The sequence below is a fragment of the Argentina silus genome (genome assembly GCF_951799395.1).
Source record: "Argentina silus genome assembly, chromosome: 7".
NCBI classification, from domain to species: domain Eukaryota; kingdom Metazoa; phylum Chordata; class Actinopteri; order Argentiniformes; family Argentinidae; genus Argentina; species Argentina silus.
In genome coordinates this window covers 20,154,465-20,175,289 of record NC_139661.1, presented here as the reverse complement: position 1 = coordinate 20,175,289, position 20,825 = coordinate 20,154,465, and the positions used below count along the sequence as shown (strand labels likewise).

The window sequence follows — 20,825 nt, the reverse complement described above, 5'->3', positions numbered from 1 at the left end:
TGTGGAGTCAGATGTTCATTAAACTGGAGAAGTTTGAGGTCCACATGTCCCGAGTCTCCTTCCTGGGCCACATCATCTCCACCGCAGGCATGCAAATGGACCAGGTCAAGGTCAAGGCAGTCTCTGCCTGGCCCCGTCCCTCCTCTCTCAAGCAGGTCCAATGTTTCCTGGGTTTTGTCAACTTCTACAGGCGCTTTATACGCAACTTTGGCTCTGTGGCAGCGCCTCTCCCAGCTCTTACCCAACGCTTCCACTGGACTCCGGAGGCTGAAAGGGCTTTTGAGGAACTCATTGGCCGCTTCACGTCCGGGCCAATCCTAATCCACCATGATCCTGCTCGTCCATTCGTGGTGGAGATGGATGCTTCGGATGCGGCGTGATCCTTTCCCAGCGGAACGGCAGGGACAAGAAACTCCACCCATCTGCTTTCCTCTCCAAGCGGTTCTTGCCGGTGGAGCACAATTATTACGTGGGCAAGCGGGAGCTCTTGGCGGTCCAGTGCGCCCTGGAAAAATGGAGACATTGGCTGGAGGGGGCGCCTCATCCCTTCGTGATATAGACGGACCACAAGATGAACCTCATCTCCATCCAGGCAGCCAAGCGATTGAATGCTTGCCAGGCTAGGTGGGCCCTGTTCTATAACGGATTCGATTTCACCCTGGCCTACCACCCGGGATCCTAAGAACCAGAAGGCGGATGCCCTGTGTCGTCTCCACAGTGTCTCTAATGAAGGAAGCGAACCTGAGCCTATCATCCCCAGTTCCCGCATTGTGGCACCGTGTTGCGGAGCATAGAGACCACAGTCCACAGACGAGCCCTAACCCGAGAGCCAGACCCGGGGGGGGGGGGGGGTCTATGTTCCCCATTCAGCCCGCTCTCAGGTGCTGCAGTGGCAGGAACTGACCGGACATCCTGGGATGAATCGGACTCTGGCCCCTCCGGCTCCTCCGGCTCCTCAGACCACGCCTACGGGTATGGCTGTCTACCTGGGATCTCCCCTTGAGAGCCGACTCCCGTAAGCTCGCCCCTCGTTTCGTGGGGCCATTCAAGGTCTTGAAGCAGATTAACGCGGTCACCTACCGACTCCAGCTCCTGGTCTGCTCTCTGCTCAACATCCACAAAAATATACAGTTCTCAGAACAGTGATGAATCACATACTTCTTCTAAGTAAAATAATATCAACACAGATGCCTTTCTAAAACCCTGTAGGTTTGTATCTCTGTTATCTATGGCTTGGGTCTGCGGATGTTTTATTTGAAAAGCCAAGTCAAGCTGCAGTTAAAATTAATTTACTGATGGGCTCTCATACAAATAATCCCTTTTTCTGTCTTATCTCCATCTCATCCCCAGATGCCATGATTTTTCAGGTTTTTCGACTTCAGCTGCTGCACACCTCTTTGAAGTGTCTCCAAACTGAGCAGTCAGATCTGTGATATGTCTCTCCATCCCACTCCCAGTGTAGAGAGGGGAGTGTGTCACCTCTTAAGTGTAATCAGAAAGGGCTGAATCCTACGGGGTGCTTTTGATCAGCATGTCGTGAGAAGTAAGGCATTCCACAGCTGTGAGAATCCCTCTATCAAAAAGCTGAACCCCCACTAAGGGTCAGGACGAAGAAGTAAAAATAGGTTTAATAGCATCTTCTGAAATCAAAACCATCATATATCTAGAATCACACCAGCCCAATGTGCTAGGAGACAGACCAGACCAAGAGGCTAACTTAGGTTTGGAAAGCCTCCAGGTAGTGACGTTACTGCGTGACGGACAGCTTTCACAGACTAGCAGATTCACATCTGCTACACTAGCCAAGTGAGAATGACTCTTATAGTTTACACAGCAGCCGCTTGAGTGTTCTGCGAAGCTGCAGCACAAATTAGGCTGATCAAAAGCACACCGTAGGGTTCAGTCTTCTTTGATTACGCTTAAGAGGTGACAGACTCTCCACTTTACACTTTGGGAGTTGGATGGAGAGGCATATCACAGATCTGACTCAGTTTGGGGACACTTCAAAGAGGTGTACAGCAGCTGAAGTAGAAAAGCCTGAAGAATCATGACAACTTGGGAGAATCATACCTTAAAACAGCATACCAACTGGTATAGTGATGCCAGTCATTCTTAAAGGGACACTTCACTGGGTACTTGATAATCAGGTAGGGGGATGTTGGTCTAAAGAAAAGCTTGAGAACCTCTGCTTTACGCACATATATCAACTGTTCGTTTTAAACATGAGGAGAATCCATAGAAACCGTGTAAGCCTGCTGAGTTAAAGAGCTTACTTCCTGTTTACCTCAGTGCCTTTTCCTCTCTGAGACCTTGGCTCTGACTCTGCACCATGGGTATTAGCATGGGACAATCAGAGGGTAATTATGCACCCATGCAAAGGGCAGCTTGATTGAAACTAGAGAAAGCACTCCGTTCGAGAACCCTGTCCCCCTGACAAACACATTATTAGCAGCAAAATTAACAAACAAGCACTTGTCGAAGGGACCCCATCTTTGATAGCGGGAGGCTGTCTCAATCAAGGGGGATTATGTTTTAATTAATTCCAGCTAGAGGAGCTTTAACGATCTCGTTAAGAACTATTAACCTGACAAAAGCCGACTGGAGTTCTGCATTATTGACGACAACAACAGCCAATCATAATTAAGCTATTCGGCTTTTGAGGGTTTTCAAAATTACTTCAGAGTTACCCTTCATTATTTCATCAGAATAAATAAAAATGTCACGAATCAAAAGGGGAGTCTATGCTCACATTTATAGTATATTACAAACATGAATCATTCATGCTATTCAGAACAGATAAGCAGTGGGCTTATCTAGTCCTCTCTAATTGCCTGGAGCACTCAAATGGGCTATTGATAGGGTAGCCATCTGCCTGTTTTCAGATGTGGACCTCATAGCCATAGCAAACGTAGAATTTTCCTCTATCTCTGTCAAATACTTGTATAACGTTTCTGCACTTCAGATGTTAGTCTTCCCAAACAAACATATTGTATTCAGCATGTAGCCAAATCCAAACCTGTGTCTTGAATCCAATTGCAATTAGTTCTGAGAATTACAGATAGTGGATGGCATGAGGCTGTCATAGATACATAACTGTCGCCAAGATACCCAGAGCAGTCTATGAGTTATTGTACAGGGGTCATTCAACTATAGGCAAGTCTATAACACATTACCCCATTCGCCCCCATGCCAGTCCCCAAAACCTCTCTCCCTGTTTACCATCTAAAGGTCTTTCTCTCTCATTGTCCACTCACTTCATGGTCACCAATTTATAAAAGGTGAGCCATTGGGATTGCCTGAAGTGGACCATAGCACAGGGAGACAAACACAGTCTGCCAAGCCCATGATTCGCTCCATTGTGAGAGGCCAGCCGTCCCTGGAGGCTCAGCAGTGGTAGAAGTGAGACTTTAAAGTGGTGTGTCGCCGGCAAATCAGGGAAGAGAGAGCGGATTACTCTGGGGAAAATGCAGCTAATCCGCCAAGAGAAGGAGGAAGAAAGAGAGAGAGAGAGAGAGAGAGAGAGAGAGAGAGAGGGAGAGAGGGAGAGAGAGAGAGAGAAGGAGAGAGAGAGATAGATAGATAGAGAGAGAGAGAGAGAGAGAGAGAGAGAGAAAGAGAGAGAGAGAGAGAGAGAGAGAGAGAGGGGGGGGGGGGGTTGCTACTCCATAAGGTTAGGTAAATAAAATCACATTCGATCAACAGAGCAGGCTGATCCACAGGCATAGGTCCAACAAGGACTTAGACACTGGTCTTTGCATTTAATTCTGTCATTATAGTATAATAGGCAGGTTGTGCACCGTCCATTGCCAAATGGTTCATGGCTAAGCTCATTTGATGAGAATGATTATGTGCTGTCTTGGCAATCATCATTAAGCTGGGTTGGATGAGGTTCCATGTGTATGCTTCCCTTCCTTTGCTTTTCGTTATGGGGATGATGTTGTTTCAAGGGTACAACAGTAGCTTCGTGTGGTATCTGAGATACATTCTTGTCAGACCTATGCTGTCAAATATCATGCTGAGCTTGTTTTTCCATTTCATGCTGTAGATTTCCCTGGAGCCCAGCTGATGTCTTTGAATGTACAGTATGATATATCATTTAGGAGAGTGCATCATTTTTTAGTTTTTCGCAACAATTATAAATAGGGATGAGGACTTCAGTGTTCCAACAACAGGGCATTAAGCAGTTTCTATCAAACTGTATTCATGTATATCTGCCATTTAGCCAAAGCTTTTATCCAAAGCGACTTACATTGCAGTGAGTGCACACATTCCAGTATGTATGGTCCCAGCAGGAATCAAACCCACAACCTGCACGTTGTTAGCGCCATGCTCTACCAACTGAGCCACAGAGGACCGTGTTACACATTAAAACAATTATTAATTATTAATTTCTCACATTACAAGAATGACTACCATTCTGATTTCTAACTGCTGAGTCAGAGAGAAAGAGTGGTGAGGGAGAGAGTGTGGTGAGAGAAAGAGAGGCTTCAGTGAGTCCTGAGGCGATTGTCTGGGTGAGACAGATGAAGAGTTCTTCTTGAGAGGAGACAGCCAAGGCTTAACCTGATTTGGTGTTCAGAGCACATCGGGCTGTTTTCACATCGTCAACACCAGGGGAAGGAGGGGTGAGGAGGGATGGAGAAAGAGAGAGTCTGTGTGTGTGTGTGCGTGTGTGTGTGTGTGTATGTGTGTGTGTGTGTGTGTGTGTGTGTGCGCGTGCATGCATGCATGCTTCCATGTGTGTCTGGGCATATCCTTGTTCTATATATACACCCCTCAGACCGTCCTCTGCCTCAGAAGGTCTATCCAAACTGCCCAGTTCCCTGACATTTTCATGAGAATGAATCCCTTGTTTCACTTTGTAAAATGTAGAGTCAAACGGATCTGTCTTAACGAGACAGAATCTATTTTAAACCTCCCATTTCGGGCTCGAAATGGAGCTGCATTCTGCACATGTATACATCCTATTGATCACCGCATATGGCTGGTGAAATCGTTGGCTGTTTGCATAACTTTACATTTGAAACTCACTAATCTTTTAAAAAGCTGTGCATCCTTCCATTTTACAATTCCAGTGGGGAAAAAACCTATATATTGATAGTATGGCTGTTTATCATCTATTAGATCTATTAGTAACTAGTGTCCATGTGGTGCATAGAGTTGTGTGAGACTGACACACAAGGACCAGCTTTGGGCTCTTGTGAGCAAATTAGTGGCTGAAATTATACAAATATCCTGTTCAATCACTTTAAATGACTCTAGCTATTATGCTGCGTAAAACTATTGACTGTAGGGTTTGCAGGGCTCGGTTTGGTGTTACAGTAAAATATGTCAGTAAAAATGTTTAGATTAATTTCCATAACAATACACCATTGAGCTGGTTTGACACAAACAATTATGGACACCTTCCCACTTGGAATCTTCAAGTTAAGATCATGTGACAGCAGTTCGAAACCTGAATCATAACAGCGGCCTGTTTTGGATGGATGAGCACATCTAGCATGCCAGTCCCGAACACTAAGCTCTCTGTGCTCCCAAATCCCATCCTCCCTCCACCCACACCCCACCTTGCCGATCCATCCGGCCCCCGACGACACCTTAGTCTATAGTTAGACTCCGGCCCTGCTATGATTGGTCCACCATTGATGACTCACTCACTGCCTCCGTTCCTCCTCCTGTTGCCTACAAAGCCTGTCTCAGTCAGACGGTAATGAGAGGGATGAATAGTGCTCTGTGCCAGGGAAGGGACACTCGCGGTGAACGCTAAATTGGCTGCAGTGTGTCCAGGGACCAGGAACAGGCCTGGGGTGTGAGGGGAGGGGGGACGGAGCTGCCCCCTGTACTGGGCTGCAGTGACCCCTGCTGAGACTACACCTGCTACAGTACAGCCCTGCTCTGCTCTGAGCCACAGTTCTTAGTCATAGCCCAGCTCATTCAGTATCACCTGGACGAGGGCAAATCCTCGGGAAATGGAGAAAGAGTTTAATAATTAGCGGAATTCCTGATACTTTCAGCTAAATCCTTTGAACAGATCCATCTAGATTGTTAATCAACTCCCCTGCGTTACCTAAGGTATACTTAATTATAATTGATGTAGTATTTACTTTCCCTTCAAATAAGGGGCTACGGAAGTGACACACGGCTTATACATATTCAACAGACTGTCACTAAGCCTCGATAAAGAGCACAGTAGAGTGACCCTCATTAAAATAAATGGCTGCTAATAGCTTGTAGTCCTGTCACATATGTAAACGCCCCAAACTTAATTAGCAGAATGTAAGGTAATCTCTTCACAGCACTGCCTCCGCACTGCAACCACTACCTTCTCAAAATTATTATCAGTATGAGATTTTTAGTCTGTTTTTTTATAGTCGTTTTCACAAGGCATACCGGTGTGTCATGTGTGTGTGTGTGGGTGTGTGTGAGTGTGAGTGTGAGAGTGCGTGTGAGAGTGTGTGTGAGAGTGCGTGTGCGTGTATGTGTGCGTGTGCGTGTGCGTGTGTGCATGGCTTGTTCCTGACCTCTCCATTTTCTAATGAGTGTTGTGACATGCTAGTTGGAGATTGACAGCAATGAAATGAGCAGCCAGTTGTTTACTCCTGCCACTCATTTGACCTTTAACCTTGCCCTTACCTACCCCGCTTCCCTGCCCAATAATCATCCCTCACAAGAGGTCAGGGTCTTTCCCAAGGACAGGGGCACAGCCCCATGACTCAAACCGTAACACCGGCAAACTCTTTTCCCAGCAGTTTGAGATAAATCTATCTAGGAAGTAAATAACAGATATTCAGTTGAGCTTTGTCAGCTGCTCTGCTGTTGGCATCAAATGCACCATACACTGTGCAGCGAAGAACACACAGTATATCATTAGTCTATCAAGTACCCTACAGCATGTGGGAAAAGGTAGCAGCCATTGATTATAGGGGGTGTAGGTCTGGGGATACAGATTCCATTGTATGTCTATCAGGATAGCAATTTACTGCCCTGGTCTGACACCTGTATATGTTTTGGTCCCCTCCACTGACTAGATGTTGGACCAGATGTGTGATGTACGGTACTTTGGGGAGAACATGCAGATGACACATCCCTAGGCTGTGTTCAGCTCCCTCTAGTGCCAGCCCTCTCATCACTTCAGTGGTTCAACCCTTTCTTTTCCTTTGTGAATATTTTCACTCGTTCTTGGCAGTTTTTGATCTTATGCAGTACCCCCTCCAAAAGGGAACAGATGAAAGAGGCATTCTCTCACACACATCTCTGAGGGAGAAGACAGGATGGAACCCTCAGTGGGTTGAGAGTTGAAAGTGAGGGCTTTATTACCAGTAACCCACTGTAGATAAAGGCAGCTTCATACAATTCTCTCTCTCTCTCTCTGTCTCTCACACACACACACACACACACACACACACACATACACACACCACCTGCATTATATAATATACTGCATATGCTCTTCCTCATTTGTTCTCTTTGTTTCAAGATGGCGCATCCTACGGCTGCCACGGTGTGTTGGTGCGCACTTCTTTGTTTGTTTTCGTCTTTAATTCCGTTAATTGTGATTCCACTCGGATTATTTTCATGAGGGACGAGATACTTAACATCAGGGACTCAACACCATCTGATTTAGGTCCCAACTTTCTCGCCTCATCTGTGGATTTACTGGACATTCTGGTCAAAGGTGCTCTGGCCCTTGGCCAAGCAGTGAGGCGGAGACGGAGAGGTAAGCGTGCCGGGGCTCTGGTGCGCTTCAGCTTACGCTCGCCTCTACCGGGAATACTCCTCTCAAATGTCCGCTCACTGTGCAACAAAATGGAAGAAAGAGTTGTGGTGCAGTGGTTAGTACCATTCCCCATCATCACAGGGTTAGTAGTTCAAGACCTGGTCATGGCTCTGGGGTTGGAAAATGGTGCACCAACCTCACCAAGTCAATTTTCTGTATGTGCAAATATACTTGGCCAAATAAAATAATTCTGGTTCTGATTAACGGTAACCTACAGTAAGTAAGACACCATCTATTTGTAAATTACAGTGAGAGATACTGTACCGTAAGCCTTAATTCATATGTGTTTACGCTCCTTCAAGAAGTTGCTGTTTGTTAAATCTCTGGACAGTCAGTCTTGAGTGTTGTCTAGTGATGGCTTCTGTGGGTTGAAATTGGTCGTGTTCATCCTTGTTGACAGAAACAAGGACGGGGTAGGGCCTGTCTCACACAGTTAAGAGCAAAGATGAAGAGCTTGTCTACACTGACCGCTGTCTGTCTGCATCTGTCAATCTCTGTTTGTCTTACCAAGGTCCCACAGAGTGAAATAGTTAGTCAAGACGAGTATCAAGGGGTTGATACTGTACAGTACAGACACATGAGAAAAATAGTGGGGCCATATTTCTTCACAGTCTATTCTTATGTATCCTTGAAATGCTTGATCTGGCACTCCATACATTGGCTTTGGTAATTTTCCGTTGCATATTCTATACCTCTCCAAGCTCAGCATCATGAGTGTTTCGCTGAATGATCTCCATTAGAGAAATGGCTTAATCCCCCTCATCTCATATTCAACTTAACATGGCTCTCCTTTCGGAGTATTGTGCTTGCCATGTATGCTATTCATGCAAAGGAATATGATGAAACATTTAGTGTGGAATAAGGGATTATGAAGGGTGTATTCATAAGAAAGGCTATTCAAAGGCACACGTTGGTGGGTATTGAAAGGCATCTTATTATGCAGGGGGAACCCTACGCTCGTGTCATATTAAGAGGCAAAGCAACCATCTGAGAGATGAAGAAGACCACAAGGCCGTGTTAGAGAGCCAGAGGGAGGCGAAGGGCCCTCGACACAGAGGCAGAATGGCCCTCTTACAAGAACTTGGTGATTGTCATCATAAGCACAGAACATGAGCATTCCACAGGACATGTGAGAGGAATACTGATCTGACTCAGAACCAAGAGAGTCTGATCCACCATGGCCCACTACAGCATCATCGAGGCATACTTAAAAGGATCTTTAAAAGAAAAGCTCAGCTGGTGAGGGACACATCGTTTAAGGGGGGAGCTGAGATGGAAAGTAGGGTTTGAGGAAAACGGTACACTGTGCAAATTCTACAACAAAAAACAAGTTTTGTTTCCAAATGCAATTAGTGCTTGACAGCATATGGTGTAAGATGTGTGATGATAAAATAGTCATCTGGCAGGCACTTTTGAAGACTTACAACAAGTACAGTATTAGATGTAGCCCTTGTGGCTCGCGCCAAGACCGTGTCACATTAGCCTTCCAATACCTCTAGACAGAATAAAGTAACAGCGAAGAAGAAGGAATAATGAGCGTCTATCTTTAAGACAGCCTCCGGCAACCCACTAGGTTCAATCATTCGGTTTTGGTTCAAAATCTAGCAGGTTTCTCTCAAGCTCTGCCTGGTTCTGGACTTGAGTCATCTGTAGCCAAACATCTAGCTGTCATCAGGGTAAATTAATTATTCCCAGTATGTAATGCTGAGAAATGAACAGCGTATAACTCTCTGAACAGTCAGAAAATTGTTAATGTCCTGCCATCAAATCCCTGGCATTTTAAAGAACAGATTAAACCCAGCTTCTGAGTCTATTTGAAACATGTACACATCCATCTACTGTAGGATTCTGACATCAAAGGCAACAGCATAATTTTCAGTGGAGCAACAGGTGTGTGTTTGAATTTTGAATAAATCCCTAAATCATTTGACAAATAGTCACAGAGAGCCAGATCCCCCTGCTTGATTTCGTAATGAACTGAATAGATATGGTTTATGCAGCCTTCAATATTGATGTTGCCGTGACAAATTAGAATGCTGCAGTCGGAGCTCTGGGGAATCAATTGAGGGCTAATTCAATTAGTCATATTCTTCCTGACCCTCTCATGCTCTCTACGCTGTTCCTTTTCACTGTTTAATGGAACACATGGAAAGAATCAAGAGATGTTTCCCAGTGGTTTATTAATATTAAAGAGACAAAAAAACTGACTTGGGAAAATGCAATGTTTAAGAGTTGGTTGAGTTAAGTCTGTGTTACAGGTTTGGAGTCAAATCAGTGATTTAGTGTTTCCAAGCTAGTGATCCCAGCACACTGTTATTTTATGTTCTTGTGCTTGTTCTGTCTCTTGTTTCCCCTGACTGACTTTTATTCTGCCATTTTGATTATGATCTTACCCTGTGGCGAATAACTATGGCCCTACACTGACCACCCAGAATGAAAGGCCCACATTAATGTTTTTTACTTTTCTAAGATGATATATTTGACGTCCTGATGCTACACTATGGTAGAGCACAGCGATTCATTTATTGACATTTAAGTCAAAGTATGTGTATTTTGGATGATACGTTATATTGACATATGACATTTCAAACGGCTAGAGAGCTCTGGAGTGGGATGTGGCTAGCCTGCTTGGCTAATGTCACCACTGTGTGGTGTGGACCTTTAATGCAGCGTTGGCTGGTCAACCTGAACATTTACTAATTTTCTACTTTGGCTGTTGTTGCCACCAGCCGAGCAGCCAGGGTAGGTCCTGTTCTAACTGTTCCTGCCACCTGGGGTTTGGGAAGGCATCTCTATTTATGCCGCTTGGCCATCTGCCAACTGGGGCTGCTCCTGTCTGCCTGCCGCAGAGACCGGGGTGACAGTGCAGCCCAAGTGACCGAGGGTGCGTCGGCACAATTAAGCTCGATAACCACTCGGTCCTGCCGACTCCTCCGTGGGAGAGATGAACCAGCAGAGTAAGTGCTCAGAGGGGAGTCTAGGGAGCTGAATATACAACACCCCCAACTGAAACAAATAGGCTCTGGGTCAGTTTTCGCCCAGTTCTCTTGTCTGTTCTTGTAGGTTTTTCTTTTCTTTTTCTCTCTGTTTTTTCTTCTTCTTCTCAGGCATCCAATTACATCACAAGCTATTTTTTTGCAGGCCTCTTGTTTCCTGGCCTCTCTGTCACCAGAAAACTTTTACCCAGGCATGTGGTGTTTCTCCTCCTCTCTTGAGTTTGTTTCCAGCACCTCTCTCACTCTGCGTCTACCCATATATATCTCTCAGTCTCTCTCTGTCTATTTATTTTCTCTCACTGATCCCCCTCCTCTCGCTCCAGGTCTATGTCTCAGTGTTCTATCTCGCTCTCTTTCTCTCTCCCTCTCTCTCTCTTGCCATCTCTCCCGATACAGACATCCCATTTTGATTGACAGCTGGGCTCAGTGACTCATGAGCCCTGCGTGTGGGGGCACATTGTCCCGCTCAGTGGTCGACGCCATCGAGAAATGGAAAGGTCACTCCTGATCAGTGTTGGGATTCCATTACTTGAAAAAAGTAATCTATTACATATTACTTGTTACATTTAGCAAATGAATTAACAAACAAATCCCCTCTGACAGACCGGAGATAAGGCCATCTCCTGAGGAAAGGGCCGGTGGCAGACAAGGGGCAAATTGACATTTGAAGAACAACACTGATCTCTGTCTGTGGGACCTTTCACCCTTCCGTTTCAATCACAGAGACATCTACCAAACAAACATGTTCTCATGCACCTGCACACACACACACACACACACACACACACACACACACAGACACAGACAGACACACGCACACGCACGCACGCACGCACGCACGCACGCACACACACGCACACACATGCACACACACACACACACACACACACACACACACACACACACGCACACACACACACACACACACACACACACACACACACACACACACACACACACACATAGACCACAATCCAATCACTCTAAAACAAGCATAAGCGGCTAAACAGGATGTTGAATAATTAAATATTGTTTGTCACAGTAATAGAAACAGCAGAAAACATAATTTTGGTAATGAAGTTCAAAAACAACCAAGCTCCAACAACAAGCCTTTGCCTGCCATAATATTTTTTGTTTTTTTTCTGGTTATTTTCTATGGTAATTCCTCTCCACCTAATGGTGAATTATTCATTGGCATTGCTCGGGGAGAGTAGTTTGGAATTGGAGTATTGGGCAACATTCAACTAAACCCCATTACACCTTAGCTCACAGCTACACTAGACCCAATCAGAAATGCCTTCATTAACAGACTCACCTCATTATAGAATGTACAAATGTTACTGCAATAGATGGCCTCCAACCAAAGAATGTAATGAAATAAACTTCATGTCTTCCATTCATGTGTTCCATTCCTAGACTTTCTCTTATTGCCATAGTAAAACACTTTCCTTTACTCCTTGTAAAATAACAAGAATAATAAAACTAAAGGGAAAAGTTTAAACTATGTTACATAATCCTCCGCATTCACATCAGGAGGCACTGCCAGGTTACGTATTATGCCAAGCCACGGACCCAATCGCAACTTAAATGGAGACTCTATTGTAAATTGAAGAGGCTTTTTAGTGTAGGAAATGTGTCACATTTCAATAACATGCACAATTCCTTTGACCAAGAATATAATGTCCAATGTGGATGGCTATATCGATGTGCTTTTCTCTGCTTTTTCCAAGAGCGCAGAGTAGACCATCACAGTGCAGCCAGACATATCCTCCAGGCTAAAACTGAAATTGCTGTGACCTGCACTACCTAGAGGCATCTAATACTAATTGTTATGCTCTGTCAAGCTACAGAACATGAACATGCAGGACACAGACCATGCATAATCAGATCCACAGCTCAGAGAGAGGGAACTGGTCCCTTGTGGTCTCAGTGTCAGAAGGGGGTTAAACAGATGTGACGTTTGACACATACGATGGGTGATACTGCCTTGGACTGTGAGGGCCCTGGCATGACAGCACACAGCCACATACCTCTCATCTGGTTGTCCTGTGGAGTCTGAGGGTTTAGCTTTGTTATTCATCTCCTTTTCCTTTCAGGATATCCCCGTGAGGACTTTTGTGTGTTCCTTCAACTGGGCTCTTTGTTGGAAAACCGCGATCGGTGGGTGGTCTGTGGGCTTGTGGATGGAGCGGAAAGAGGGGTGCCCAGAGACGAATAAAGCGTCTTGGAACGATACTCACTCCAATGTCAGGAGACCTCCATGGTTCCTTGTGGTCAGATCCAGTCAGTTGAGGGGAAGGGGAGTTTACTATAGAAACGGTCTATTTATTACCACTGATAGTAGACACAGCACTCTCTTTTTATTTTCTGCTACGAAGAAAATTCATACTACTCAATTAACGGAATCATCAATCCATTGCACATTCACATTCACATTTGCACATCACCAATGTATGACACTGATATATCAACTATACTGCTACTGCTATGACTTCTACATTGACTTCTGTGCTGCATCTCCTCATTCAAGGTCCGGTGGAGAAAACTAAAAGGTAGAGCCATTGCTTTGCTGCCCCCTGTCTTATACCAGGCAACCAATACTTGAAGGTGTGTGTAAAGTAGGCTACCGAAGCCCTGCAGCCACAACAATAGGTGTGAATCATACTTGCAAATGACAAAAACAAACGGCCATGTTATTGGTGCTGAAATGTAGTTCATGCTCATTTACAAATATAAATAAAACTTGCAGAGGAATTAACATAATTCATGTGAGACTATAAATCTACAGTACCTCTGCCAACCCAGAGGCCCTTTGGCAGAGACAGATACTCACACCTACAAGAACAGACCTAAGGCACTATGACGAACCAGACTTTCCATTTATAATTAAAACAAGTTCCCTCTTTCTGTCCTGAACAGTCCTCCCACATACTATATCATACATCATACAGTACACTGGAAACCATTAAAATAAAGTAGAACCCTCAAATGAATAACTGAATATGATATATAATAATAATAATAACAACACCACCACCACCACCACCACCAACAACAACAACAACAATAATAATAATAATAATAATAATAATAATAATAATAATAATAATAATAATAATAATAATAATAATAATAATAATAATAATGATAATAATAATACAAATAATAAGTATAGTAGTAATATAGTAATAGTTGTTTTGAGTTTCAATGTAATAATGAAATAGCCCAAACCTTAATCAACATCAACCATATAAATAAACCTACCACGTTACTGTAAGCTTCTATATTTATGGCCTATTCATCTACATATATCTGTAGTTCATCATGCAGTAGTAGCTGTCAGATCCCACACCAGACAGTGGAGGTAGAAATGGTGGAGATAGAAATTGAAGGACGGGCTCATTGTAATGCATGTAATGGAATGAGAAATGGCATGAAATATGCATCTACCTCCACCAGCCTCCGCTGAAACCGGATTACATTTAAGAGGAAAAAGATATTGTTAAAATCACTCAAACACAAGGAAACACTCCAGGTACTGTCCAGTGTAAACCCAGCAGTGATACTACAGAATTGCCTTGTGCTTCACCCCTGGTTCTATCCAGTGGAAACAAACAAACAATAAACCAAAAAAAAAAAGAAAAGGAAAATTGAACACAGAGCCTCACAGTATGTATGAGATAATAACTAGTCTTTCTCATAAAATGAGTGGAAACTACAACTCCACCAACAACCCCCTCACTCTGGGTGGTTTCTCACCGCCCTGCGTGGTAGAGGATAACGAGGGCTGCTCTGCCATCGCTCCATATCTCTCTCTCTCTCTCCCTCTGGAACGGTTCCTCCTGTGAGGCGCTGACAGCCACACTAGCGTGTTTGAGAAGGGCAAGCTAACCGGTCTGAGGTGAGCTCATATGGAGAGATGAGGAGGGAAGGGGGAAGGGGGGAGGGGGGTAGGGGTTTTGGGGCTGCGGTAGAAGACAGATCTGTCAGACCTCCCCCCTCTCATCTGTGTGGAGACAGAGGGAGAGAGAGACGACCCCCAGAAATTACAGCCCTGTACTTAAGATTATAGGGTAGGGGAGACTGTCCATCGCTGTCTGTTAACACACACTGACAGGCTTGAAGACACACACACACACACACACACACACACACACACACACACACACACACACACACACGCACACATACACCTCAGGCTGTAAATGGAGTACTGCTGTGTTTATATGATCAACGCACACTGTTAAGCAGTAGATAGAGCAAAACAAATGGAGAGGAAGCGGCTCTGCCACAGTTACTGAGAGCATTTAATGGAGATGGGACGCTGTGAGGTGAATATATGTGTATTGGTGCATGAGTATGCTTTCTCCCCTCCCTTTCACAGTGTGTGTATCTGTATGTGTGTGTGTATGTGTGTGTGTGTGCGTGCGTGCGTGCGTGCGTGCGTGCGTGTGTGTGTGTCTGTGTGCACATGCATTTGTGTGCACAGTATGAAAGTGAACGGGAAAGAGATAAAACAGAAACCAAGAGCTACCATCTCAGCGTCTCAGCAGCGGCACATAAAAACAAAATGTCTCTAATAAGGTCCTAATTGAAGCTCCTGAGAGTGCCTAGGATGTTGGCCGTGCGTGTCTCTTTGGCTGCGCAGATAAAAGTGACGCTCTGATGTAGCCCAGGTGTATTGACTCTACAGTAATGGTTCCTCATGGCTCGCATTAGACCACAGCCATAAACACTTCCCGATTATCCTCTCCAGCGTGGACGCCGAGGAGGTGGAAGGGAGCTAACAAGCCATGATAGCACCTGTCAATACTTGATCAAATATGGAGCAGCTCTTTAAAAGAAACCCCACACATCCCATGTTTAGCACAGATCAATGATGCCCAGCTGGCGGCTCTTTAAAAGGAGGGCAAAGACTTGCTTTATTGATCAGAAAAAAAGGAGATGAAATGCGCTCAAAGACTTCTGGCCCGGGAAGAAAGAGATGGAGATGGAGTCTGCCCACTCGGAGGAATATAAGGAGCCACGTTTAACCTTGTTTTCCGTGGAGAAGGCTCAGAAAGCTGTGCTTATCACCGCGAGGCCCTACCCCCGCTGCCTCGAATCCTCTGCCCTCTCCCTCTGCCTACATGTGCCTATTTCAGGAAAAGTGTTGGAAGACATCATTAGGCACACAGTGAACTGCCTCACTGTTTACTTCCTCTGCATTTCCACCCTATTTCCCTTTTTCAGTGAGAGAATAAAGATGGAGTATTTAAACTGGGAGCCACGAGCTATGAGAGCATTGACTTGACCAGAGTCTGAGTGTTGCATCTTCATCTCAACTGTCCTCTCTCTCTCTGAGAGCATAGGTGCTGTGTTCTAATAGGGGGGTATGACTAATGTTGCACAAGTTGACCTCTAATGATTGTTAATGGCAGTCCTGTCAACAGTCAAAAGGGGGCGCTGTACAGTGTTGAGTGGGTGAGGTGAGAGTCAGACAACTGGCTGAGTCATAGCCTAGGTTCAATTAGCAATTGTTCTCTTTATAAAATGTGGAGAGTTAAATTGAGCCTGCTAGGATTGCTTGATGGGCAGGGCTTGCTCTTCTGGGACTATCCCATGCATTTACAGCTAAAGTGCAGCTAAAAATAAACTATTTGATCCCAGTTCTACATGCTATGCTAACTCTCTATTCGAGATAGCAGTTGCACATAGTGAAAGCTACTAAACTGTCATCCTGCAAAATTGAAACTCCCAAAATAGCAGCCTTTGCAAAAATGGCATTCGTCTGACCTTGGTAGATGGAGAATCTGGCCCTCAGAAAAAATGCTCCCCTGCAACACTACGCCCACAGGGGTGATCGCCACCAATCGTCTTTGTGACACTTCATTACAATAATTGGCCATTTTCCCAATAATGCGGGCCTGCCACTGCCAATCGGCCTCCTGTCGCAATGAGAACATGACAGTGCATCATTTAAGTAATGACATCGCAGCGGCACTTCCTCAAAATAAGGCCTATGTGATCATAACGGCGGTGATAATAACCCCAAGCCACCGGAGAGTTGCTGCGTGACTTTCACAGACGGCGCTGTGGAGAGAGACTCCTGCAAGGTCGCCATAGTCTGAGAACAGGTCATAATAGAACTGTTCCAAAACAAACTTAGTAGTCATAGCAGATCAGATCACTTGCTGTGATGGATGAGATCAGGGGCGTAGGTTTGATTTTAAATGTGTGTGTGTGTGTGTGTGTGTGTGGGGGGGGGGGACTTCTTCTAGAGGGGCGTTTGGGGATCAATAAAGTGGTGGATATTTTGTTCCACCTTTCATTAAAAAGAATGTGTCATTCACATTGATGGTCCTTCTACAGGCAAGGATCATAGGCTTTATGCTATGTTTTTTTTTCAACTTATAAAAACTAGCCAGCTGTAGCTATACTTGTCAATCAACTCAACATCAACACAAGTATTATGGTAACTTCTGATATGGATCATATTTCACAGATCCTGCTTCAGGTTGTACTATCATGTCATATGGTACATATCGGAAATAAGAAAAATGTTGTGATGTCTATAATGGGGTGGTGCAGTGCTGCCGACCACAAAAAAAGGCTTGACAAGCCCTTTAGGACTTTGTGTCCATCCAGCACCGACTGTTGTTTTCTGAACTGTGTAGAAACTAAACTAATCTGAAGTAGACATAACCACAGTGTATGACTCAGAATAACAATGTCTATCTCAAAATAAAAATATGTCCAAATATTATTTGAGACTTCCTACAGCCGGAGGATGAGGGGTTAAATACACAAAACATTCCTCCTGTTGTGTGTGTTTCCTCTGTGACTCAGCAGTGCCCTGCAAACACAAACCATCACCATCTTCCTCAGCTTGCTTTGCACCGCTACCTAAACCCTGAAACTGACTGAGACGCTGTCACTGAGGTGTTTGAGATGCACTGTCAGGGGTTCTGAAATCTCAACACCTCAAGTTGTGTCTTTTGAATAACTGAACAAAAAAAAAGAAAGAAGTTAACTCAACTGTAGACCTGTCCATCAAAGCAGCTTAAAATAGCCTGTTTTTCCCGAGCTGCTCAAACCATGTCATTTCTGTCCATGCTTCATAAATCAGCCCTAAAGAGCATGCTGTGTAACGCCTGTCTGTGTTTTGGATAATGCTCAAAGGTGTGAAATTGGATTTGGGTTGCAGACAGGCTGAACAGGTAAAATCAACAGCAACAAGACTTGAGGATGGAGCTGCTCACATTCATGCTTTGAGTATTGGTATAGTGCATTTTATGGACAGACCGACTATCATCAGGTAGCCAAAGGAACGGTACTCTGGTGACATCATTTCTTGGAAAGCATACCGTAATAACAGGATTATTTTTTTGAATGACACACAACTGACATTTTATGACTGTTTTCAGTCTTTTTTCAGTCCTCAATATGCAAACACTTCCCCACTCTCCTGTTGCCTGCTTGTCATACTGCGTGCTGCTCTGTTCCTTGCCAATACTTCCCCATTTGTAACAAAACCACGGGGCAACTATTCTACTTGGGTTTGTTCCTCCCTGATAAAAATCCAACCGACTCAATTTTATCTTTTCCATTAAGCTCGTCAGCAATTAAAGGCCCACCCGCACCCGACAAAGCTCCGCTAAGCTGTCATTCTGAGAGAACAATTAGTGTCTCGCCTTTATCATTTAATTGCAGAAATTATCCAGACGCTAGATTTTGTTTATTAATGTCTTCAGATACAGACTTTCTTTTCTCTCGTTCGACTGTAATGAGTGAAAAGAAAATTGGCAGCTATTAGCATGTATGCGGGCCATATCCAATCGGTTTCTCACCCTCCGGGTGAAATGGGAAACAATAGCTGAATTATGACGTGCTTGCTGACGGATCGCTCATTCTGAATTCAGCCTCGGGCCAAAGGCTGAGGGAATAGTGTTGATATGGTCACAGTAAGCCGAGACTGTTTCAAACTCAATACACTTCGCAAGCTCAGTTGATCACGCGAGGACAGCACTAGATAAAATGAACACAAATGGTACAGTAAATGTAGGATATTATTCCTCCATGTATGGTACTGTATACTGGAACTGTGGATGATAGTATTATTTTTTACTAACTAAAGTAACACTGAAAGATGTGCTGTAAGCAAATTATAAGGTAATAAGATGCCTGAATGTTAGCATGTGGTAAAGTAGTCACAGTACAACATTAAATTAAATCCACTTTCCCTCATTTCACCTGATATAGTCTTGACTCTACAGGGTGTGTCCCGGATTCTGTTTTTTTGTCTCTATCTCACAATAGCAGAGAGGAACAGAAAATCGCTTCCCTCTACACACAACCTCTCTGTTTATCTTCTGGGGCTTCTTTAACCTTGATGTAAATGGAGAAAGACTCTGGGAGAGTTATGAGCCAGATGGATCTGGTTAAGCACTACTCTCTCTCTTCTCTCTCTCTCTCTCTCTCTCTCTCTCTCTCTCTCTCTCACTCTCCCCCCCCCCCCCCCTCTCTCTCTCTCTCTCTCTCTCTCTCTCTCATACTCACTTTACCCCCCCCCCCCTCTCTCTCTCTCCCTCCTTCTCTCCCTCAAACTCTCTCTTTCAAAGCTAATATCCATCCTGCCCAGACTTCGGTAGAATACATTAAAGCCTCTCTCCATTATTTACAGACACACCTGCGAGGAGGGCCAGGCTGGAGGGATGGGGCAAGCTAATGCACCGTTCAGCCAAGCAGAGACAGGGTACAGGGAGGGGGAACCAGGATACAGAGAGGAGCCACTGGAGCTGGCCTATATATCACACAGCAGCAGGGTTTACGGGTGTTTAGCACTCAGAAGCAAGGCCCTAAATGGTGGCTGCTAATCCAAGGGTGTGTTCAGGTGTGAAACGTTCCCGAAAGTTGCAGATCGATAAGGAATGTGTTTTCTACCTGAATGTTCTTTATGCAGTGTGTTCAACCCTCCTGAATTAGCCGTGTGATGGTTAATGTAGTTCTAGTTTAGGACTTCCTGTGCCGCCTTTCCGGTACAAAAAGTGATACTGAGGACATCAGTTTGAGACAACGCTGCCCTTTCCAGTCAATGCAGGGCTGTGGCATTTCAAGTTTAGAATGACCATAATCCTAATACAAGCTGCTTGGTCTATTCTGTCTTGAGATAAATTCATGCTATATTTCAAACCATATGGTATTGTTGTCATACAATATACCTTCCTTCCTTGTTTTCAATACACTCTATATGTCTCCTTGAAGTTACGTTAAAGACAAACAGTACAGTACTGTGGACTACAGTGCATGCATCTCTCAACTGTTTGTGTTGTCTGCCATCAAAACATGTCAGAGAAGGGTCCTATAAATAGAAGTGTGGTGTGTGCTGTACAGGTTGGAATTAATCTAGATTTTTTTTCTCCTGTGTCTTAATGTTTCATGGAGACTGTCTTTGTTGTTTGTGTTCTATTTCATCCCTACAGTGAAATGGACTGTGATCCAATAGAAAAATCAACAGCATTTCTACTGGGGCTTTTGTCAATACAATGTAATAACTCATAATCTTTTCAAAGGATTTTTATTTTTCCTCTCACTGTGCAGACACCTTTTACTGGGCATGGATTGCAGCACAAAACCCCTAGAACATATGTAACGTGTTAGATGTGTGACAGATGCTGCAACATTATGGTCCTTCAGTTATCTTACCTGGACATTGTTTGGCAAATACACACTCAAACACACGGATACACACACACACACACACACACACGCACACACACATGCACAGACACACGCACGCACGCACACACACACACACACACACACACACACACACACACAGACACACACACACCCACAGTAACACCAGTTCCCGCTCAGGGTATTACATCATGGAGTAAAACAACGCATATTTCCTGACACAAACCCTTTTTAGTGCACACTCAACAAAGAAAACACACACACACACACGCACGCACGCACGCACGCACGCACGCACGCACGCACGCACGCACACACACACACACACACACACACTCAACAAAGAAAAGCAAGTTCAGCACTTCATCTTCTCT

At 44.5% G+C, this 20,825-nt stretch overlaps 1 protein-coding gene across 1 annotated transcript in view; it reads right to left on the bottom strand.

The window, feature by feature from the left end:
* Positions 1-20,825, bottom strand: part of edil3a (EGF-like repeats and discoidin I-like domains 3a) — a gene marked incomplete at both ends in the record, with an annotated part of 102,734 nt that overhangs the window by 43,629 nt on the left and 38,280 nt on the right. The window lies entirely within an intron of this gene.